This window comes from Pleurodeles waltl, chromosome 3_1, assembly GCF_031143425.1.
Source record: "Pleurodeles waltl isolate 20211129_DDA chromosome 3_1, aPleWal1.hap1.20221129, whole genome shotgun sequence".
NCBI lineage: Eukaryota > Metazoa > Chordata > Amphibia > Caudata > Salamandridae > Pleurodeles > Pleurodeles waltl.
The window spans coordinates 1,820,593,699-1,820,618,801 of record NC_090440.1 but is presented as its reverse complement, the minus strand read 5'-3'; positions in this window follow the sequence as shown (position 1 = coordinate 1,820,618,801).

Sequence of the window (25,103 nt, the reverse complement as noted above, 5' to 3'; positions counted from 1 at the left end):
TGTACACCGCCGCAGACGTGACTGTCATTTTCTAAATCATTCCTCACTTGTTTCCTGACCTTCAACAGGAGAAGACCTACACTGCATGTGCTGCTGTGACCGACCTGTGTCTGGAACCTACCATGGCCTGTGTGACCGGGGAAAGGGCCCCAGCCTTCACTTCTGAGGAGTTGGAGCAACTGGTGGATGGAGTCCTACCCCAGTACGGACTGCTGTATGGGTCTCCAGATCAACAGGTGAGTACACTGTGGGCACGATGATTGTGGCATGGATGCATGGAGATGTGTGTGAAGGCATGGTGTAAGGGGTGATTATCTGTTGGTGGTGTACATGTTGTGCACTGGGCAATGTGTGTGCCAATGGTGATGGAAATGGGTATGGTGGGCCATGTGTGTGACAGGCTAGACTGTTAGCTTAATGGTGTTCTCCTGTCTGTATTGCCTCTGCAGGTCCGTTCCCATCAAAAGAAGGGAATGTAGTGTGCCATCGCCAAAGAGGTACAGATCCTGTGGGTCTATGGCAGGAGGAGCACCCAGTGTCAGAAACGGTGGCCGGACCTGAGATGCTGGGCATGGAAGACTGCTCAGCTGGTGGTGGCCTCTCAACAAGGAAGGGGTGCCCGTCAGTCCATGACCCCCCTGATGGCCTGCATACTGGTGGTGGCGTACCCTAAGCTGGATGGGCAATCGAGGGAATCACAACAGCCACAAGGGGGTGAGTACAGTGGGTATCATTACATATTTTGGCTGGTGGGGTGGTATCTGGGTGGTGGTTGTATGTTAGTGGGTGCCCCTAAGCCAGGCCAGACATTGCAGCGTGGGTCCTCTGAAGAGTAATGGTTGCATGGCAAATACAGGTCACCTAGCTTGTTAGTAGTCACTTTCAGCCAGGGCATCGTGGGCCCCAGGTGTTCTGCAATTGGCGGTGTGTGCTCTTCATCATGCCTTGGTGACTAGCCATATCACTGGTAGTGCAATGCATATTGTGTAGGCCTGTTCCCTGTGTGTGAGGGTGCTGTGTACGCCAACGGTAGTGTTGGTGCAGTCATTGACCCAGTGTATCTTTTGTCTCTCCCCCCTTTCTTGTTTTGTCATCCTGTCCTTACGTGCATTAGCATCATCTGGCAGAGGAGCAGGGGCACCGGCGACAAAGGGAGCTGCATCCCACTTGACCTTGGAGGCAGAGTCCACCGATGCCAAGGGAACCAGTGGGACGGAGGGCGAGGGGAGAACCATAGCGGAGACTGGAGGAGACAACACAGACTCTGATACCTCCTCCGATGGGAGCTCCCTGGTGGTGGCGGACACCACTGTGACCACCCCAGCTGCAGGTACTGCCACCACACCAATACAAGCACCACCCACCTAGTAGCCCCTCAGCGAGTTGCCGGTGCCCGCTCACCCAGGAGGATGGGCATCTCCTTCGTCCCAGGCACCTCAGGCCCTGCCCCAGTGAGCCCTGCTGCCCTGAGTTAGGAGGCTATTGACATCATGAAATCCATCTCTGTAGGGCAGTAAACCACTGTGAAAGCCATCCAAGGGCTGGCATCCCAGACACAGCAATGCAATGCATTCCTGGAGGGCATTCACAGTGGATTGGCTACCCAACAGAGATCGATTCAGGCTCTAGTCTCCTCTCTGATGGCAGTCATTGTCCCTGTTTCTACCGTCCCCCCTCCAACTACCACTTCCCAGTCCCACTCCCCTCAACCCCAACCCATCCCAGGCACGCATACAGATGAGCATGCACACAAGACAACACACAAGAGTGGCACAGGCAAACACAAGCACTGCATTTCATCCCACAGGCACTCACACAAACACCATACAGTTGCATATAGGGCAACATCCACAGCCTCCACTGTCTCCCCCTCCTTCTCCACCTCCCTCCCAGTCATGTCCACACTCACACCTGCATGCACTACATCAACATTCACTATCGGCATCACCACACCAAGCAGAACACACACCTCACTGGCAGACACCTCCAAAACAACCCCTGTGTCGTCTCCCACCGTGTCTGCCCCCTCGCCTAAATGACACAAACGCAAGCATTCACACACCCAACAACCATCCACCTCCCATGCACCTGCACCCAAGTCCATCAGATATACACCTCCATCAACCACTCCCTCATCCTCCACTCCCATTACTCCCCCCTCTTCCCACCCCACCGTCCCTAAAAAGCTTTTCCTTTCCCAATTTGACCTCTTCCCTACCCCTCCCGCCATCCTGCACGTATGGGCAGGGTACCAAGGACACAGCCCAGCACCTCAGCCAAACAGTCCACGGGGACAGTGGCAGCACCACCTACTTTTGGTGGGAAGGATACCAGACCTACACCACAGAAGGAGAAGGAGCCCTGCACTACCAGGGAAGAGTATGAAGAGTCCTGCACCACCAGGAAAGAGTGTGAAGGGGCCTGTACCACCTGTGAAGAAGGAGAAGGAGTCTGCACCACCAGGCAGAGAGGGGAAGAGCCCATCCACCCCTGCCAGGAAGTGTAAGGGATCTACAACCAATGGACAGAAGGAGATGAGGCACTCTACGCCAGGGGAAGCTGTCAGGCTAACACCACCACCATCACCAGCTGTCACGGGCCCCTACCGCCAGCTGTGGAAGTGCAGCCATCAAGGAGTGCAGGGGCTGCCCAGGTGCCTCCTCCAACCACTGCTACAATGCCGCCATCGGACAGTGCAGGGGCTGCCCAGGAGGCTCCTCCAACCACCATCACAATGCAGCCATCGGACAGTACAGGGGCTGCGCAGGAGGCTCCTCCAACCACCACCACAGTGCAGCGGTCACTGCCAGCTGACGATATGTAGACCACACTCCAGGGGCTGCTATGTGAGTTTGCCCCCTCCAGAACCAGTGGGTAAGTCACCCACTTGAGAGACTGTGGCCTTGCACTCCCCAGGACAAAGCAATGGGCATGTTGCCCCCTTCAGAACCAGTGGGCAAGTCACCCACTCAAGAGACTGTGGCCTTGCACTCCCCAGGACAAAGCAATGGGCATGTTGCCCCCTCCAGAACCAGTGGGCAAGTCACCCACTCCAGAGACTGCGACCTTGCGCTTCCCAGGACAAAGCAATGGGCATGTTGCCTCCTCCAGAACCAGTGGGCATGTCACCCACTCCAGAAACTGTGGCCTTGCACACCCCAGGACAAAGCAGTGGGCATATAGCCCTATCCAGAACCAGTGAGGACGTTCCCATATTCGGCTGAGGTGCCCCCCATACCTCTGAGGTGCCTTCCCACATGCAAAATGATGCCCCTGCAGTGTTCTTTCTGGCTGTGTCAGGAAAGTGGTTGGGCTTTGGACTGTTCCCTGTGGCCTTGTATGCCCTCATGACTTTGGACGGGGCATTGGCCCTTTATGGACATTTGTATGTATTTGGTTCATGTGGTGGATTTTGCTATGCTAATACATTGTTGTTACTCCAGCATTATGGTACGTGTTTTATTATGCCGTGTGTCGTGTGCCATTGGTTTACGTGTGCAGCTGGTGTGTATGGTGTGTGTGTGTTGGGTGTGTTTTGTGCATGTGTGTGTCACTCTCGTTGTCCTCCCACTCTCCCTTGTGTGTTAGGTGGCTGTAGTCACCGTCGTCATCCAGGTGGAGCATGACGTAAATGATCATCGAGACGAATTGCAGTTTGGGTTCCATGGTGGTGTGGTTCTTCCCTGTGTCTCCAATCGTGAGTCCTTTCACTTCTGAGCTCTGTTTCTGCCAGACTTTTGATGGAAAAGGTGGCGGTTTACAGTGCCATTATATGGGGGTGGTACTTTGTTTTCTGCCTGGCTGTAGGTGGCTACCGCTGTGGTGACTGTATTTCCGCCATGGCGTTTGGTGTGGTACATTGGCTGTCTATTGGAGTTATCACCGCCATGGTAATAATTTGGCGCTACTTACCCCCAGCCTGTTGGCGGTATTACTGCCACTTTAACACTCACCGCCAGGATCGTAATGAGGGCCATAATTTGATGTGCTGACAAATCAAAACGTTCTTCCATACATAGGTACACTGGATATTCTAGCCACTCATCTCTATTTTCTTGTTCAGATTTCCATAACACATCAACTTTTCAAGTGTGGCCTTTGAAGTGAGTGCACCAATGACAAGTACACACATAGATTAGTTTTAAACTTTCTCATGCAAAGTTATCAGTACTAATATCTGTGTTCAGTTCCTCTACACCAGAACATACCAACTCCTCATTTTACCAAGAGCCCTCTTAAGGACCAGAGAAACGTAACTCAATTGCTTCACAGACATTCTCAGCCTGTGATACTGTGCCATAAAACAGTGTTTTGTTCATTTCTCCTAAAGACAGTGCAGGACTTTTTACAAAGTAAAGTCTTCTTAGTATATTTCACATTTTTGAAAGAGGAACAGCCAACATTTGAAAATGATGAAAGGTGCTTGTGCACACCTTCTTGGATAAACATGTCAATGAGTGTCCTTGTAAATGAGCACATCTCCTCAATTTGTATGGATCTACACCTTTCAAGATTGCAATTTTTCATTCTTGTACCCTGAAATTCTAGTAGAAAATGTCAGTTGATTCCTGGCGAATACTAAAAATACTGATGCAGTCCCATTCATACATAGGGGCACATCTACGCCTTCCTTTTACCTCTTTAGATACCTCTTCCTCTACATTTCTAGGAACCATATCTTCATATCTTCTTTTGAGAGTACCTCTTTTACCTCATAGCATCGACTAGTTGTTGCAATTGCATGCACTAATGTATTCTTTTATATTAGCTTTCTTCATTAAAGATAGCATCAGTACTAGAAGTATGCTTCCATTCTCCTTTGAAAAGTTTGCAAAAATTACTTCCAATAATTTTTTCTTTTGGCTTTTTCTTTTCATTCACAACACAGTTTTATCCAGTGTTCTCATTCTGTTCAGTATCAAGATAAATAGTTTTAGCTTCATGGAAAATTGTTTATCAACTACACTTTCAATATGCTGTTTTTGCTTCAATGCTGTCCTTCTCTTACTTCCTCATTTTTCATATCAAATTGTGCATTACTTCACTTCTAAACATTCTCATTCGTATCTCCTTAAATTGTGTCTGTCCTCTTGCCAAACTAGGAGTTTTTTTTAGAATATTTCCTGTCTCCTTTACCATGGTCACTTGATTATAAAGCTGGCTTTTTATATGAAACTTTTTCCAAATTTTTCATTTTCCTATACACTGTTTAAACAGACTCTTTAGTGCTGTTACCAGCAGCTTTTTTCACATCTTGTGCAATGTTACTCTCAGTTTCAAGCAGATAGTAGTGTTCCTCTGTTTTCTTCTCCATTCTGTCTTTCTTGGTATTACACATCTTCTTCTTTAACACAAGAAAATGCCTGAAAAGCAAACATAAAGCACATGCAACTGTATATTAAATACTACATTACAAACTATAAGTATATCACTACATATATAAAAGTTTATCTCAGTTCTTAACAGGCTCTAACTTTCTAACTATAAGTATATAAGTATGTTTATAAGTAGCTATACAGGGAGGTGTCTAGGTGTGTACCTTTTCCAGTGGATATCTCACTACTGATATCAGTGCCTTTGTGTGTGCGTGCCACTGGATATGTAATTAGCTATTTGGTTATGTCAGAGACTTTGTTATTGACTGTATCGGTGTGTAATTAGGTATGTAACTGCCTCTAATGATGGTAACTGGCTATGTTATCCTGTCTTTGGATGCCTAACTGTGTGTAGTACTGACCTTGTTAGTGGTACATACATAACTGCTATGTGAGTACATGAATGGATGTGCAATCGCCTCTCTTGCTGTGTCACTGGCAGTGTAAGTAACTGTTTGGTTTTGTATATAGGTATATGAGTGTTTATATGTGTAGGTATGTGTAGGTGACTTGGTGTATAACTGGGTGAATGCGCGTGCAAGTGTCTGTTTACCTAACTGTCTGAGAGCTGGGTATCAATGACTTTACATGTTTGTCAGCAAATATAGCTTTGCCTGTATGGATCTCTGAATGACTACATAAGTGGATCTATGGGTACATTCATATGTGAATGCTATTACTGGTGTGTTTCTGGGTATCCTAGCCACTGTCTACCTATATGAGTAGTGGGTACAAAGGATGTTGTTTGGGATTGTAACTTGGTGTACCAGTCACTGCCTCACTATGTATAAGCAAGTGAGTACCTACATAACTGAGTAATGTCAGTGTGTAGGAGCCTGTGTAAGTTTGTGATTATATTTGTATAAATAAGTCTGGGTGGGTGCGCACTATTGGGGCATCTGTTACATCTCAAGCTTACAATTTAAATCCCCCAACATCCACTTTGCCTTTCATCCTTTCAAGTTATATAAAATCACTAACATTCAGATGAGTAATAATAAACAACTGTTATTCAGCACCAACATATCTTTCTGTATAAACATGCACTTAAAAAAAAAACATATTTTGTTGACTTATATGAGTGTTTTTTATGGTGGGTGAATCGTAGCATGAGTAGTTGTAATGCTATCTGTATTAATCCACTGGTTCCATCTTGACGCCTGACTCATTTTGTGCTTAGCTTCAAATGCAGTAACATGGTTAGCCCAGGTATTTTTCTGCGTTTTTGATTCTTCTCACCAAGGACGGGAACATAACATGGGGAGAAATGTAGATAAGGATCTGCCAGGCTGCGAATGTTTATGGTAGACCAGGGTGCAGCTCGGTCTTGGAAATACACCTGGGGTTTCTAGAACCTTCCTCCAAAGTTCTTTAAAAATTTTAAAGTTAGGAAGCTTGACAACTGGGAGAAGAAGGAACTCATCTGGGAATGGATGCATTGCCCAGAAAATAATCCCCTTGAGGGTGTTGTCCCTCTTGTTTTGGTTGTCCAGGGTTCCACAACCTGAAGTTGGCAGACAAGGGATGATGTTGGAGTCAAGCCCCATGGTGATGCATTTTTAATTCTTATTTTTATCTTTGTGATATGCATGCATGAATACGTAGTCACCATATACATATATTATATTTCATTGTTGAGGTATTGCATTGTCTTTGTTTCCTTGATCATTGTAATCCTGCTGCTGTGATTATTTTGAGGACTGCACATGTGTTGCTGCATTTGAAATAAAAGCTCACGGGTCATTTATAAAACTTTGGAAGTGCCTTAATAAATTCATTACTGAGACTAAGAGTGCTGTATGCTTTGCATTTCCTTCACTTTGTTCCCTCTTGGTCTGAAGTAAAGTAGAATACATAAATCCTGTCTGGGTGTGTGAGTGGATATCTAAGTGCCTCTGTCACTTTGTCACTGAGTGTGTGAAAGGCTTTATGGTTTTATAAATAGGTATGCAAGTAGTTCTATGGGTAGGTGATTGAATATATAATTGGGTGTTTGGCTGTGTACATCTCTCTGTAACTGACTGAGTACTGGGTACATCAAAAGCTCTATATGTGTTTCAGTGGATCTGACAGTGCGTGTATGTCTGTGTGAATGAGTATTTAAGTGGATGTATAGGGGAGTTAGGGGTGTGGGAATGGTTTTATTGATGTCCTTCTCAGTGTGTCAGTTATTATCTAGTTATATCAGTCTTTGCTATTGGCTTACTGGCACTGTAACTGAGTGTATCAGTGCCTGCATGACTATGTGAGTGGGTATACATTATATACTATTAAATTATATACTGTACTCAATCACCCACATCAACTTGCAAACACATTTATTTTAGTAGCTTAATAAACTGACTATGTTTTCTAATCAGGCATTTGTCTTCCTCCTTTGCTGCTCACCATGGGTTTCCTTAATATCATCATCTACTCTCCCTTTAAATTTCCCTTTTACTGTTGTGTACAACAGTATATATACATATACTTTTTATAAGGACACCCCAATTGACATACCTGTGAAATCTATTTGCTGTTCTCCAAATTGTATCTCAGTATCAGTTAGAGTATGTTGTCAGTGGAATCTCAAGCCAAACGTACAGGAATGGTGTACCACTTTCATGGCAACCCTTCCCATTGTGCTTTGAAGGATATTGATGTAGTAAGCAAATCAAAACCTACATTTCATATTTTATTGTTGTTATATCACTTCTGAATGGCTAGTCGTGTTTAACTCTTTCTAAGACTCCTGTTAAGAAGCCTAATTTGGCTCCGGCAATGCTGTGATGGGATACTGCAGCTCCGAGAAATCCATGCTGCACTGTGGTTCTGGTCACAGCAAGGTTATGATGGGAGGGCGTCGGCAGAGATAGCACAAGTTGTGACACTCGGGGCAGCAAGATAGTAATTGGAGGGTAGAAGACGGAGATGAAGTTTGCTGCAGCCAGAGACAGCAGGCAGTACTACGTGTTAATGGAGATTGATGGACAGCGGTTTGACGGTGAGCTTGGTCTGTGTGCAGGAGTTAGCTTAGGCTCTCAACACATTAGATGTGTAGCCCACAAGCAGCAGGGGAGGGAGACCAAAGGTAAAGCCAGTCTTCTGCAAGACAGTGTTAACAGATACACTTTAAGGTCCCGCAATTCTCAGTGGGCAGTTGGAAAAGACAATGCGGAACTCGAGCAGAAGAAAGTGAAGGCACCTGCAAGACAGGTAAAATCTCTGGCTAAGATTCCCTCAGCCAAAGCCTCTCACTTTAGGAAATGTTCTGCAAAAATAGGGGCTGCCCCCCACCAAATGAAAAACAGCCCCTCTTGGTAGAGGAATCCTAAAGAATTACACCTTCATTAAAATCTCTTTTTAAAATATGGTCCAGCCTAAGTGGAGTCTCTAGAGTGGGTGAGAAAAGAACTACCTCCAGTTTAGGTAAGGTGAGGCAGATGGAAGTGGCAATGGCTTTTGTTGGCGGTACAATGAGCGAGAGCAGTAATGAAACTAGGAGCATGGGAGCTGGGAGTATTGAATCCGAAGATCTGGGTACACTTGTAGCCCTCCATTAGTATCAACCTATGACAAATTTTTATACCTGGCAGCAAAAGAGACAGACCCAGCGGAAGGGGATATTCCAACAGAGGAGAACAGCAGTCAGTGTGAGACTCAGGCTACTGAAGGATCAGGCACAGGGGATGGTGGACCTAATGGATGGGATGCGGTTCAGCAGATGTTTACCCAATTAACCCAAGAAATTAAATGTTTTTCAATCTCTGAGGCAAATCAAAAAGAGATACAGGTGACCTGTCCTAGTTTAAAAGGAAAGATAGAGAGTCTAACCCAAAGTACACAGGATTTGAATGGTGGGCTCCAGGACCTTCAAACTGTGGGGCAAAAAAATACTCAGGAGGTGGTGCGTATGAAGCAGAGTGAGGAGGCTTGGTCTGCAAGACTTCAAAGAATGAAGAATAACTCGAGAAGTAACAATGCCAGAATCCTGGGGGGTAAAAGAAAGGATAGAAGTGACAGATATGAAATCTTTTGTAATCAATTTACTGAATAGTACCTTTCCACAAGAAGATTTTGTGGCTAATCTTGAGACAGAAATTCAGCGAGTGCATAGAGATCCTTTTAAAATGCACCCTGGACAGAAAAACCCACAAAAGATTTTGGTGAATTTTCTGTCATACTCTGTGAAGGAAACAATATTGGGGTTAACCCCGAGAGAGGGATCATTGCAAGCACTGAGGGCTACCTTCCGGATTAGATCTGACATCTCTAAAGAGACAGACAATTGTCAGTGGGAGATGGGAATAAGATTGAAGAAGTTGGGAGCCATGGCACAACTAAGGTTTCCTGCCTTACTGAAGGTTACGTGGAAGAATAAGATCACAATTGTTCTGATCCAGGGGATGTGGATAATTTTATTGCACAGGAGAAGAAGGGAGGGGTCAGCCAAGTGGAAATTAAAGCAAAAAATAGGGTGGTGTCATCACTCCAAAGAGGCTAAGCTGGAACAGGCATTCGAAAATGCCTGAGGGCAAAAAATTTAAAAAAGTCAATGTCCTCAATTTAAGTCATGTGATTAATACAGAGAGGAGGGACACCAACTATCTACAATTCTCTCAAATGGAGGAAGAGATTGTGAGATTGGAAGACATGTTAAAAACTAAGCTATCAAGAGAGGCAGGAAGGGTGAAGATGTTAAAAGATCTGGGGACCGGCAGCTAAACTTTAGAGTTAAGATGGAGGAACAAGTGTTACAGAAATGGGAAACTAGTAGAGCAAGGGATTTTATACATGGGATATGTTGTGGGAAGCCACTTGCCTGGAAACCAAGGTTGGAAATGAGCCAGAATAGTATTAGGAAGATTATGGTTGGAGATTCCGGAATGGTTACTGAAGAAAGTAGTGAGATCAAAGCCTCTTTTAATACCTTTTTTCAGGATTTATATACAGACAATCTGGAGGTAAATATGGAGACAGTGGACATTTGGCTTCAGAAGAAACGTCTTCTGAAATTTTTTAGTGATCAGCAACAATTCCTGTGCAAGGAAATTACTGGCAGTGAGATATGCACGGTAATAAGGAGGTTAAAAAAGGGACAGGCTGCAGGACCTGGTGGGATCGCAAGTGAACTTTATTCCACAATTGTGGAAAGGATTATCCCAGTCTGGGTGGGGTTGTTCAATTCTATCCAGATAGATGGTGATCCAATTCCGGGGTCATGGAATGAAGCAGTAATTTCACTAATGTTGAAGTCAGGTAAGATTCCCCTGTAGTGTCAATCTTATCATCCAATCTTGTTACTTCATTGTGATTACAGAGTCACAACCAGCACTTTAGCAGCATGTTAAAATAAAGTGGTGGGGTACTTGGTACACCAGGATCAAAGGGGATTCCTGTCAGGGAGGAATATGAGAGAACTTAATCATACCTTAATATGTTCAATTGATTTAGCCATAACCTTGGGTATCCCATTAGTGGTTGTGACGATTGATGCTGCTTAGTCATTTGACCACGTTAATTGGCGATATCTTATGGTGATTTCAGCCAGCTTTGGATTAGGCAAAACCTTGATAAATGTGGTGTTGAGCATCTATAGCGCCAACTGCACGGATTCTGGAGAATGGTAGTTTATCCTCGCCAGTGAAAATAGAAAGGGGGACAATGCAAGGCTGCTCCCTCTCTCCTGTTCTTTTTGAGCATTACATTAAACCTTTTACTGAGATTGTGAGATTAAATGAACAGATAAAAAATTTTGTGGCAGGCAAATATTCTAGGAAACTTGCGCTATTTGCTGATGATTTAATGGCGTACACCTCGGATGTAAACTCTCCCTTCCACATCTTATGAGAGAAGCTAGGGTTTTTGCAAGGCTTGCTGAGTATGAGATAAATGAAGAAAAAACAGAAACAATGACTTGGAATCACAACTGTGGGGAAGACAGAAGTGTTGCTGAGATGAGATATTTGGGCAAAAAAATTATCCAAACGTAGGAATTCTGGCAGCTGTAAATCTCGAGAAGGTGGATTGTGAGGTTTGAGTTGTGTTAAAAAAATGGGGCAATCTCCCACTTACTATATCTGGGCGGATTAACTTGTTGAGGATGTCTAATTTACCCAAAACTACCTTTCTGTTTAACAATATTCCATTAACATTTGACAAAAAGCCATTTTAAAACTGCAAGGGAAGATAAGCTCATTTATTTGGGCTAGTATGTGTCTATCCTGGAAAAAATTAAGGTGGAGGGTTGGTTTAGGCGGGTTGGGTCTCCTGGATATTCAGCTCTATTTCTGAACTTTCCAGTTAAAGAATAATAGGATGCTGTTAATATGCCCAGATGAGACCATTGTAGGGGTCATGTTTGGAGCAATGCTCTCAGACCTGTCTGAGGAAGGTTTCTCTCATAAATTTGGGCACCAAAATTATTTCAGAAGGTCATGCTGAAATGTATGCGGGCAGCAGCCACAACCTGGTACAAGATTAGATCCCTTCTGTGCATTACTTATTACAACAGGTTATCTCCCATTTGGGATTCTCCTTGAGGGCTGGATTGCTTATTGGATAGCCTCGCTAAGCCTTTAAAACAAAGTGGTGTCACTAGGAGGGGGCTAATGATGAACAATGGGCAGAGGTTAACCTGGGAGTATTGGAGAAATAAGACAGAGGGGTCTGTCTCCAGATTTAATATTTATCAGGTGAGTGCGTGGCTCAAGAGCCAGTAGGGTTGTCCCTGAACCAGGACAACTGGACATGGATCTTCAAGATCGTGGGGCCACGAAGAAGGAGGTGGCATGGTGGTACCAGCATCTCCTGACGGCAGTCGAGGAAAGGATGGAAGCATTGTATGCTGTGTGGATGGTTATTTGCCAAATGTGGAGCTGGAAGAGTTATGGCAAGTATCTTTTTCTACTTTATATTGAGTGGTTAAGCCTGCCACACTAAGAAGAAATCATTTCTTCACCCTTGAGAAAGCGTACTGGAAGCCTAAGAAATTGAAAAAGATAAGAGGGAGTGCATCATCTAAGTGTAAGCGGTGTGGCAGCAGCAAGGCAGACTTGTGCACATGTTTTCCTCTTGGGCAGTGGGTAAAACCACCTCTCACTTTTTGGGTGTTGTTATGGAGGTAAGCCCTTCTTTAATTTTGTTTAGGATAGAGCATCAGGATTCAGGTGGCTTCTTCTCCAATATGCATTAAGAGGCCTGCTTTTTTACTTGGTACTGCTCACAAAGGGAAATCTGCAAGTGTTGGGCTCAAACCTCTTCCTCTCCTTGGCCTGCATGGAAATATCAGTGTTCTTCTTTAAGGAGATAAAAAGGAGAGGAGTAAATGAGATTGGGGAAGGTGGATTTTGGAAATTGTTGAGGATATGACATGCTATTCCATCCGATGATTACTCGCTCTTGATTCAGTAAGACCGGGAAGCCTGTCTCAATTTGTGGCCCAGTGAACTGACAACGAGTTCGACCATGAGTACATGGGGGGGTGGAAACCTAGTTGGTGCTCAATGGTGGTACTATGAGGACAAAGTAAAAAAAAAAAGGAGCCAAATTTGGCAATGGGTTTGGGCAGATTCACCAATCTGCTGCGGTGGTCAGCATTGTCCCCCAGTGTAAAATCACAGCGGATTCACACGGTAGCCCACTCTCTAATGAGCAATACTTCCATATCACTCTGCTTTTTGTTCCGTTCCCCCAAACTCTTTTAGCTCCATTTCCATAAAAACCATGGGGCACATTTGAGAGCCCCTAGCATCTCCTTGCACCACATTAGCGTCATTTTCTTTTTACGCTGATGTGGTCCAACAAGGCCAAATAGTTGTGCCAAATGCATGCACTGTGCCGATTTGTGAGCCTTCGCGTTACATCATACCTGCACCAGGCATAATGTATGTAAAGGGGGTGTTCCCCCATTAGGCCGGAAAAATGGCACAAAGAAATCTAAGAGATTTTTTTTGGCACTAATTACGCCTGCTCAGAGCAGACATTAAAAGGAGGCACACCATCATTCATATTATTCATAATTGGCCTTAATGGGCTTTGCAGGAGCTTGCAAAGCTCTGAACTAGCGTAAAAAAAAATTGACTCTAGTTCTCTAACTACTACCATAGTGCGGCGTATCTTAGATACAGTGAACACATGGTGACGTTAGGGGGGGGCGCTAAGGAGCGCAAGAAAAGATGTGCTGCACTGGGTGCAGCGCCACATTTCTTAAATCTGGCCCCGTATTTGGAACAGTCTCTACTCACAATAGGTCAAAAGTTCACAACACTTTCTCTGAGCAGCATTCTAACTTCAAATTGAACTGTAGCAGATGCGGTTGACTGTTTGGAATTTTAAGCATTTTTTTATTTTTCCAAAGCCAATCATAGATGTAATTTTTTTTTCAATTTTAGCTATGTCAATAGGTTACCTTTGGTAAATTAATGTTACTTTTCCAACACACTGCCTCTCTGTTCTCTAACATTTGCAAAAGACAGAAGTGGAAGTGGTCAAACAAATTTTGTCCACACATAGACAAATCCAGGAAACATGTTAATAAAACGGTTTCTGCATTTCTCAGAGACCACAACATATGATCTATATATAACAATTTAAGCTTTGATATTGATGCAATATATAGAGACAGTGTAATTTATTTCACAGAGAAAGGTAACAGTTGTGTTCCTCAGCAACTTAAAAGACTGCATCCTGTTCAATATGGAATAATCATCTATACATCATAACTACAAAGGCTCTTTTCAGTGTCAACCCTATTTCCAAACACTGGTTTGTTTTATTTTCAAATGCTTTTTTGATTAATCACTCAGATCTGCGCATTGGTCGCAGATACCAAACCAAAAGAACATGTTCAAAACAATATAACAGCACATTTTGGTTCTGTAATGGGTTTGTGGATTGGAACATGACTCAAAGCATTCACACAAAACATTAACATATTTGAGATAGTGGGTGCATACCTGCCTACATGTCTGTATCAGAGAGTGTGGGAGTGGCTGTGTGGTTGTGTGAGTGGGTTTCTCAATTGCTATGTGGTGCTGTGAGTGTGTCAGTGGGTATTTGAATGGGTGTGTATATGGTTGTGAGAGACTTTGTGACAGGGTATGTTAGAGGGTATGTGACTGGCTGAATGGAAGTGTGAGTGGGTTTCTGTGTGGCTGTATGTGAGCGGGTGTGTGACTGGCTGTATGGGTGTGTGAGTGGGTATGTGAGTGGCTGTACGGCTGTGTGAGTCAGTGTGTGAGTGGTGGTATGGGTCTGTGAGTATGTGTGCAAGTGGTTTTGAGGGTTTGTGAGTAGGTGTATGAGTGGCTGTATGGATTTATCAGTGGGTGCGTGAATGGTTTTGTGGGTTTGTGAGTTAATGGTTGAGTGTCCAGGTAAGTGTTTCAGTGTGTGTTTGGATCTGAAAGTGGGTGTATGAATGTCTGTGGTGGCATGTGACTGGGTGTGTGGGTGTCTGCATGAGTCCGTTAGTGGAAGTGTGAGTGTCTACATAAGTCTGTGTGTCGAGGAGTGACTGTATGGGTCTGTGAGTGTGTGTGTGATTGAGTGGGTCTGTGAGTGTGTGTGTAAGTGTCTGTGTGGGTCTGTGAGTTGGTGTGAGAAAGGGCCTCTTTTGACATGGTAACCCCACCATGTTTTCCTGGAAAATGATGAGGCTTCAAACTGTAGATACCCTTGGCCCCTGCTAAACAGGCTCGTAGGCCTGGGTCTCTTTCCCCAAAACTATACAATGCATTGGCACTTCAGCCACCCTTGTTAGTCCCTAGTAAATGGTACCCTGGTTCCTAGGACATGGGTACTGAAGAGGGCCCCCAGAGCTGCATCACCAATTGTGCCACTCTGAGAGGACCCACATCAGCCTTGTGCAGCCTACCATTACAAGTGCTTGGCCAGGTGTATTTAAAAGTTGCAAACTCACCATGACAGCCACCAAGAATGCCATGCCCACTAACACTGCATGCATTATGTGTAAGTAACCCCTCTGGCAGGGCTTCCAGCCCTAAGGTAGGGAGCACTATAATGGATGTTAGAACATATGTGTGCATTAGCAAATATGCCTCTACTGTCCCTTTACCAAACCTTAAGGTGTAGTAAGTGTGCAGGGAAGCCATAGCAAGAACATGTGCTGGACACTGGTTATTACGAGTTCCCCAGCTACATGACAGTCTCTCTAAACACTGGGTTGTTTGGTAATAAACAAGTCAGAACAACAAACCCACACTGATGCCAGTGTTGGATTTCTCATAAAATGTATCCAGAGGGTACCTTAGAGGTGCCCCCTGCAAAACCTATGAGTCCTGCATGGTTGCTGACTGCTTTTTTTCCATCCTGCTGCCACCAGACGCAGATCTGGACTCCTGGGGTGAGAGCCTCTGCTCTCAGGAGTCAGAACACAAAGCCTTTTCTTGTGGAGGTGTTACACCTCCTCTCCCAGGTAGGCACCCAGGCCCAGAGGTCAGCTTCAAAGACTATAGTTCTTTTGAAATCTGACCCCTGACTCTGCTGCTAGCAACAGATGGCCGCCCAATGTGTTTCCTCCCACTTTGAGTGGGACAACTGGTGGGAAAACGTAGTCAGAGTAGGAGAAGTGGTCCCCTTTAGCCTGCCCCACAGGTGAGGCAGGCGAGGTGACCACTCCATTTAAATTTCCTCCATCTTGAATGGCAGGAAAATAGCCAATCAGGGTTAGGGATGTGAGCTAGTCCCACAAGAAGAGGTCACATATTGGGTGTAGCCACTCTACGGCAGGTGGCTCATTGGCCATTACTAGGTACTCCCCGAAAATGCCCACTAAATGTAGTATTTAGTAGGCATCCCTAGACCTGCAGATCAAATGTTCTGCTGAACAATGAATCAGACACAGCAGCCAGACCAAATTTCACCCAGCAGACCTAGAGAACAAGCCCTGCCAATGTGCCAAGTTTGGTGGCACGGGTACCTTGGGTGAGTGAGAAGTGCCAAAGCCCAGAGTACTAGGCTCCCAATGTCAGACACCCAGAAGAAAAGCTCACTCTGGACTCTCTGAGGATCAGAAACAAGGAACAGTTGAGAGACTTCAGGACACCCAAGAGCAAACCCTCAGAGTTGCCCTGCTGGGCTGCGATGCACCCTCAAAGTGACCTGCACCTGGCTCAAAAGACTCTTTGATGCACGATCCTTGACTGACCTATCTGCACTGCACCTGGCCCCTGCACGGTAAAACCAGCTGTGCTCTAGAGATTCATAGCTCCTTGTAACTTCTAACCTCCAAGGTGACCCACCGGACTTACCTTTAAGTCCACTTATGCAGTGTGTTTCCAAGTGGTCCCCTTCTCCGTTCTGCACAAGCTCCAAGACTCTCCAAGACTTTCAGCTGCTGCTGGCACAAGGGACATTTCTATGACCTCAACCTAAAAACAGAAGGTGACACTTCTAAGAACATTGCCTGATTTTATATGTGTGTTTAAAGTTTTGTCCCAAAAGACTGTTTTTGCTAACCTTTTAACAATCATAGCTTAAAAAGTACTTACTTACTTTGATGATCTTGGTCTTAAAAATGTAATAAATATCTGAAGTATTTTTTGTAAATTGGCCTTCTACAGTGGGTGTGTGAGTGGGTCTGACAGTTGGTGTGTAAGTGTCTGCCTGGGTCTATGAGTGTCTGCTTTGGTCTTTGGGTGGGTGTGTGAGTGTGTGAGTCAGTTAGTGTCTATGTGGATCTGTGAGTGGATGTGTGAGTATCTGAGCGGGTCTGTGAGTAAGTGTGTGAGTGGGTCTGTGAATGGGTGTGATAGTGCCCGCATGGTTTTGTTAGTGGGGATGTAAGTGTCTGTGTTAGTCTGTGGGGGGGTGAGTGTCTGCATGGGTCTGTGAGTGGGTGTGTGACTTTCTGTGTGGATCTGTGAGTGTCTGAGTGGGTTGTTGAGTGGGTGTGTGAGTAGATCTGTGAGTGGGTGTGTAGGTGTCTGCCTGGGTCTGTGAGTGGGTATGTGAGTGTCTGTGTTGGTCCTCGGGTGGGTGTGTGAGTGTCTGTGTGGGTCTGTGATTGTGTGTGTATGTTTTGTGGGTCTGTGAGTAGGTGTGTGAGTGTCTGAGTGAGTCTTTGAGTGGGTATGTGAGTGGCTGCATGGGTCTGTGGTTTGGTGTGTCTGAGTGGCTCTATGAGTAAGTGTCTATGAGTTGGTATGTGAGTAGGCGTGTTCATGTCTGAGTGGGTCTGTGACTGGGTCTGTGAGGATCTATGTGGGTCTGTGAGTGGGCATGTGAATATCTATGTTGGTCTGTGAGTTGGTGTCTGAGTGTCTTAGTGGAACTGTGAGTGGGTGTGTGAGTGTCTGTGTCAGCCTCACTGATCGCTATATTGCACTCACAGGGTCAGGATACCTCTACCTTGAACCCTTCTATTTCATTTCATTTGAATTTCTACACCTGAGGTCCTGCCCCGATATCTAAAATGGTGGTCACAATTTTCCTTTCAGGTTGTGGCCAGCTGGTGGAACTTGGATCTGCAAACCCACCGCAATGTATTCATGATCTGTCTGCGTCCCTAGATACACACATTTTTTCCCTTTAATAAATGTAATACTTCTGAAGGGATTTACACCAAATAACAAAAAGAGATCTTTCTGTACCAAGATCTAAATTTCTGCCAAATTTGATCAAATTCTGTTCAGCGGTTTGGGCTGTAGTTGTGTTCAAAATCCCTGTGGGAATTTGCATGGGAAAAACGTGTTTTGGGACCCTCCCTTTTTCTCGGCCTCCACTTGATGGATCACCCACAAACTTTCAAGACAGCAGATAAATTACGTAGAGTACTAGTTTTGAAGCTTAGTACGGCACACCTAACAGAAACTTATTATGAATAATCAATAAATAATTAAACAAAGTCAAGCATCAACTTTTAATACATATTAGAAAAGAGGCTTGGGAGTCGCGCACTCGCGTTTCTCCTATCTTACCGCTTTGGGAGTTGCGTACTCGCTGTTCTCTCTCTCTCTCTCCGTTGTTGGGGGTTTGTGGAGCTCATGGTGTTCGAATTTCGATACGATCTGGAAGTGTAATAAAGACTGGTGTACCGGATACTTACTGATTCATGGATCCGATACCTGCATTTGATGTGTGAAACCGTACATTGGAGTATATAAACCGTGTGACAATAGATCACTACCTACTTACCAATTGGTATCTCATGGACTTTGTTTGATGACGGTTGAAGTTGGTCAACCTTTTTGAGGATTAGGAGCCCTGAAGAAGTCGTTTGGGATTGGATTGGAGTTTTCCCAAGACGAAACACGTGTTGGCTTGAGTTGTATCATTATGGAGGTGTTGTCAAACACGGCTTGAGTTGTACCATTATGGAGACATGTGTATACTTATGAGGAACAACTATTCAGAACACTGAATAAGAATGGACTTTTCTAATATGTATTAAAAGTTGATGCTTGACTTTGTTTAATTATTTATTGATTATTCATAATAAGTTTCTGTTAGGTGTGCCGTACTATGTATCATTGTTTGTTGGATTGTTCAAACCTGTAAGGGTTGGGGGTGTTCCCTTGTGCAGGCACCCTTGTTTTCCTTGCTTTCTTGTTTACTTGACCTGAATTTATGCCATTTATGATCCTGAGCGCCTACATAACCCCAATCTTTCACCCCACTATTAAAGTTCTACTAGTTTTGAAGCTATCTATCTATCTATCTATCTATCTATCTATCTATCTATCTATGTCTATAGAGATCTCTTCACTGAGAAAACTTTTAAGACAGTAGCTGAATTAGGTAGAGTAAGTTTTGAATCTATCTATCTATCTATCTATCTATCTATCTATCTATCTATCTATCTATCTATCTATCTATCTATCTATCTATCTATCTATCTATCTATTTATCTATCTATCTATCTACATTTATCTATATTTATATATATATATATATATATATATATATATATATATATATATATATATATATATATATATCTATATCTATTCATTGAACAAAATAATGGTTACAGGGACGTTATAGTTAGGTTCTGAATTTACTTGCACAAAACTAAAGAAATTCAGCAGTTATATTTAGAGATGGTTCAAGTAACTATAACTTGCGGCCTAGGGTAACTATAACTCGTGCCCCCGCGAAGGTATGTAGCAAATGGCTTTTATCCTTTCCAAAAAATTGTGCTTTAATTGGACCACCTGCTACATTTATATTTGGAAGGGCTTCCTGTAGAGGTTTAATTTCTGTGAAATGAGCATCTAGACCAGAATGGCCTAGCCTTTTAATACTTTTTTTTGGGAGGGGAGGGGGCAGCGCAGCCCCCATATTATGAAAACAAAAGCCCTGAGAAGGTGGAATCCCCTAAGCATGCATGAGCCTAGAAGAAGGGCCCCATGTATCTCCCTCCTTTATTTCAAACATGCCCCTGGGACCTGGCCTAACCCGGAGCTTTAATCAAAAAAGCGTGGGAGACCATGTTTGTTTTTTAAAAGAAATTTCAGCAAATGTGCAATGTTGTTGCAAATTTGCTTGAATTTTTTTTTGTAAGTCCTTTTTTCCCCTGGTGGGACTTCCGCACTAAAGCTAAAAGTTCAAGGTGTCCCTACCCTGGCGCCTTTTCTTTTTTTCACTTTTTTTTTAGGGACTTGGCTGAAGCACAGTCCCAAGATGGCTGCCATCACCTCCTGGTTGAAGTGTTGGCAGTCAATCAGAGCTCTGCATTTCCCTGCAAGAGCTTGTCATTAATGGCAAAGTCATCGCCTCCACAGATATACAAATTACCTTACATTTCTCAATAACTACTGAACAGATTTACACCAAATAACTAATTTACACACCAAAAGCTACATTTCTGCAAAGTTTGGTGTAATTCTGTCTAGCTGTTTGGGTTGCAGTCGTGTTCATAATGCCTACGATAATAAAAAATGGTAAACACATGTTTTCGTGCCCCCCTTTTTCTCAGGCCTGTGTGCAAAGAAAATCACTGGCACACTTTTTTTGAAAATTTCATGAAGATTTGTTAAACTACGCCAAAGATTTAGGCAAGTCCACCTACTGGTGACCATCACTAGGTAATTTCTATTGATATATACATAGATTTGGATTTGGAATTATTTTTTTGTAGCATTATTTTTTGTAGCATGTGAGAACCAGGATCAACAAGGACCAGAGTAATGCAGTGGAGAAGCAAATGGAAAAACACCACAGTTGGTTACAATTAAGGTTTTATGCCGTTGAGCAAGAAGTAAAATCAGAGCGTGGCAAGGACAGAGAACATACCCATTCAAAAAGAGTCAAAATACATCTTGTTGATGTGCACCCTCAACCCCAATGGGTTGAGCTATGATGAAGACTTGCATGCTCTTCTATGAAAAGATTGGCTTTTAATGAAATCATAAAATTATGAATGATGTGAGCGAAAACTGGCAGGTGACATCAAGTAATGGTGACCTACTAATTAGAATCATGTAAACAATAATTTCAAAATTAATCAATGGACAGAAAAGGGCCCTGCTCATAAAAATCATGACAGATAAAATATCTAAAATAAATATAATCATTTATGGTAAAAGGGATGAAAACAAATGCAGAACATCTGCAGCCCACCGGGGGTGGTGTAAAACAAAAGAAGATGATGACAATTGATGCACATTGGTGTATGAGAAGCATGATGAATGACATGATCGTGGTTAAAATACATAAATTCAGGTAATGTGAACTGTGCCCTCATCGGGGGCCTTAAGCATAAAACAATTGATGCACATCAGTAAATAAATAATGATACGGGGAAACTAAGAGTGATTGGAAGATACACCTGCAGATGCAATTAACCCTGCCTATTAAATGGCAGTTAAAATGGCACATGAACATGTATAATGAAGGGCATGGGAGGAGGCTCACATATTGTCTAAAAATCAGTGAATGGACGAGTGCGTCCACTTGATTATCTCCATACAATCTTGTGGTAGTATGGGCACCATGGAACTGATGGCCAGTAACAATACAACAAACAGAGACTTCCAAAGACAGTAATAATTATTGTTAAAATATAAGTGATTGAGGACTTTGAATGAACAATGTGAGATAATTTGGCTTGGCTTCACCCTATTTTATCATGTTTATTTTTTACGGTCACATAGCACTGTTTTTTACAAAGTAATATTCAAAATAATGTGTTTGAATCACTCTTTGGTTCACAATTGTTTGTAATGTGGTAATCACGTAGTAGGAATGAGCACAACATATTATGAGCTACATTTCCCAGAAACAGGAAATGGAGACATGTAAGATTGCAATTAAAATATAAGAGTAGGACTGTGTAAATCATCCTGTGATCAAGGTCCAGGAGGACCAAACGCTTCTGGGCTTTGTCTGAGCCACTCTGCTTTAACTGAATTAAATAAACCCAACAAAACTGCCTGTTAAGTGTGTGTGTCTCATTCATTTGGTAAACAAAATGCTAGAGATCTGCCGTGAGGTCCCGCTGCTGAGTATATTGATATTCTCTGAAAAAACCAAAGGGTACAGGGACATTATTGCTAGGCTCACATTTCAAATGTACAAAACCATAGAAATTCACCTGTAAGTGTTAGAGTTATCTAAAGTAACTATAACACGTGCCATAAGGTAACTATAACTAGTGCCCCTGCCATGCACAGTTTTTTTGTCAAATATTTTACTCCAACAATTACATTGATAATATCAATAATGTTATCAAAGATGTCAAGAGTTCTGTGATTTGTTAGGTAATTAGCAGTGCATGGTGTGGGCGTGAGTTATAGTTACCTTAGTTCACTAGTTATAGTTACTTTAGACAACTATAACAGATGAATTTCTATGGTGTTGTACGTTTAAATAGTGAGCCTTACTATAACATCCATGTAACTTTAATTTTTTTCAGTGAATTTCTGTCTTTTTTAATTCCATTACCTAACTAATAATGTCCCTGTAACCTTTGTTGTTTTTCAGTGAATGTTATGTTTTTTGTGTGTCTGTCAGCAATGGCATGTGTATGAATGTGTATTTAGTATTTTGACCAGAGTTTGCATCACCATCCAAATGTTACCCAGGGGGGGGCTGCGTGGGGGGGGGACGCAAGGAACTTGTGACTCCACGATCGTAAATAGTTTTTAACCATTTCAAATTCATAAGGTGTCCCTCAGACACTAATTGGTGCACCTCATGGGGTCAGAGTAACTCCACACTGACACTGACCCCTTTTATTAATTAATTTTTTTATTTTGTACAGATTGCGACCAGCCAATCACATTGTTTTCTACTGTTGCACGGAACCGCAACGCTTTGCGTTGGATTCACACCCTTATATATACAAATTTGGATTTCCTTTAATTTCTCAAAAACCACTGAACGGATTTACACCAAGTAACAAAAAGGGCTCTTTCTGGACGCAGAACTACCTTTCTGCCAAATTTGGAATATTTCAGTCTAGTAGTTTTAGCACTATTCCTGTTCAAAATCCCTATGGAAAAATTAATGGGGAAAACTTGTTTTGGGGGCCCAGCCTTTTTCTCACCCCCCCAGACGGATCACCCGGAAACTTTCCAGACAGCAGCTGAAGTGAGGGTGAAAGATTTCTGGAAAATTTTGTGAAGATTCATCGAGTGGCACCAAAATTATTAGCAAAACAAAAATGATTTTCCTATAGAAAACTAGGTCCTAACATCAACTACCTAGAGGGTGAGATCCACTAGAATATATATATATATATATATATATATATATATATATATATATATATATATATATATATATATTTTTTTTTTGTTTTTTTGTTTTTTAAGTCATAAATCCGTCACAGTGCACTCAGACTGCAGGTGCTAGTGGTAGGAGGTAGACCAATCCTCCTCAAATCATGAGTCCAAAAAAAGAAACCACTGCCCTCCGTTTCTCCAAAGGAATAACAGTATTTAATCCACGCCAACAAACACCAATGCATTTCAACTCCAAAAAGTCTTTTTTTTTTTCTTTAAAAAAAAATAAGGTTAAAGTTACGTTATGGTTAGGTGAACTTCTCACTGACATGATTAATGTTTTGAACGACAAAACACAGAAATTTAGCATCTATAGTTAGTAGGACTAGCTATAACTTGCCCTCCATGCACTGCTTATGACTTCACATATGACATATTTCATGTCATGTTCTATGACATGATTTATGACATCACTGATGAAATCTCAAATGACATCACTGATGACATCATCCAATTGCTGTGTTAGTTTGTTTTATAGTTCACATTGTTATGGTAGAGACCATATTACTTTCCAATCTAATGTTGTACAGACTGTGTACAGCTAATGGGTCTGTGAGTGTGTGTGTAAGTGTCTGTAGTATTACAACACACACCTGTTCCTAATGTACCATAGCTGTGTAGAGGTAGGTTAGCACACCAATGAGAGTGATGTTATATTTATTTTTATTCAAGATATCTGTGTCTGCAGCTGACAGTTGAATTGTATTCATTATGTTTTACACAAGTTGTTTTACTCTATAGTTTCTTACAGCAGCAAGAGTCTATGTAGTCAATTCTAACTTTTGGAAGCTGCCTTGAGTTATTACAGAGAAGCTTGTCAACATGATGATGTCTATTTAAGATAGAAGACTGTGTGTACCAGGAACTAGGAAATGCAGATGTGCTAGTTTCACTAGAATAGATGAGCTATTTGTAAAGTTTTCACCAAAGTGTTAAGGGTTCTTTAGCACCTTCAGGTGGTGGTTACTTTCAGCAAATAGTATTTTTTTCTAATTTTGCATAGATTGTACACTATTGTTAGCAGATTATTTTAACATATTTTTTTTTGTAAGTTATGTGTCATTGGTTGCAGAGTACCAATACATGGCCAAACATTTCAACACCTAAGGTCAGACAGCCTTGCTTGCAGTTTCAATCCCAACAAACAGCATAAACCCATCATGACTTTGCACATTAATTGTTGGGGCAATCTCTAGAGGTGTGAACCTCTACATTAGAGTCCACCGTTGCGCTACATCTATGTTATTCCTTGTATCTTAAAGAAATGGCGAATGTGTACATGTTCTCTAACAGTAATATCCCCGCCCCTCGCTGTTGTTCATCCTGCACCACCCCATCCTCTCCTGAACTCAATAGCCCAGTTGTGTACTGTCCTCTACCATTAGCACCTCTAAGGTGGTCGTGCCTCACATTCCTCCCTGCTCTGATTCTTGTCTTACATGGTCGCCTTAGCTTGTCTTAATATCTGTCTTGTGAGCTCCTCTCCTCAGAGTGTCTCCTACCAGCACTTGCTTCCAATCTGCTGCACTTAAGCCATTTCCCAGGCTTCCCACATTTTTAAAAATATTTGCATGGATACCCTGCCCTTGTTATTCTCTCTATCAGCTTGCAGTGTTCCATACCTGTTTCCTGTTCCCTGTATCGGGGGGACCAATCTCCCCATTTTTTAGCTATGTCCTGCTTGGCAACCATACAGCCCATATCAACCAGTTTCTTCTGACCCTGCTTTAAATCCAGGGGACCCCAAATACCTAGTAGAGTGAGTCTGGGCTGCAAGTCCAGTGGCATACCAACAACATTCTCCAGGGACCCTGCACACCTTCTCCCAGAAGGAGTGCAGTTTAGGACAGGTACACACAATGTACAATAGTGTGCCCTCAAGCCCACAACCCTGCAAGCACAGAGCTTGTTCTGCTTGTCATTATCACTGCTGCCACAGGAAACCCAAGCATTGTCTGTCAGTCCTCTTCATACAGCTCTCCCACATCTTGCTCCCAGA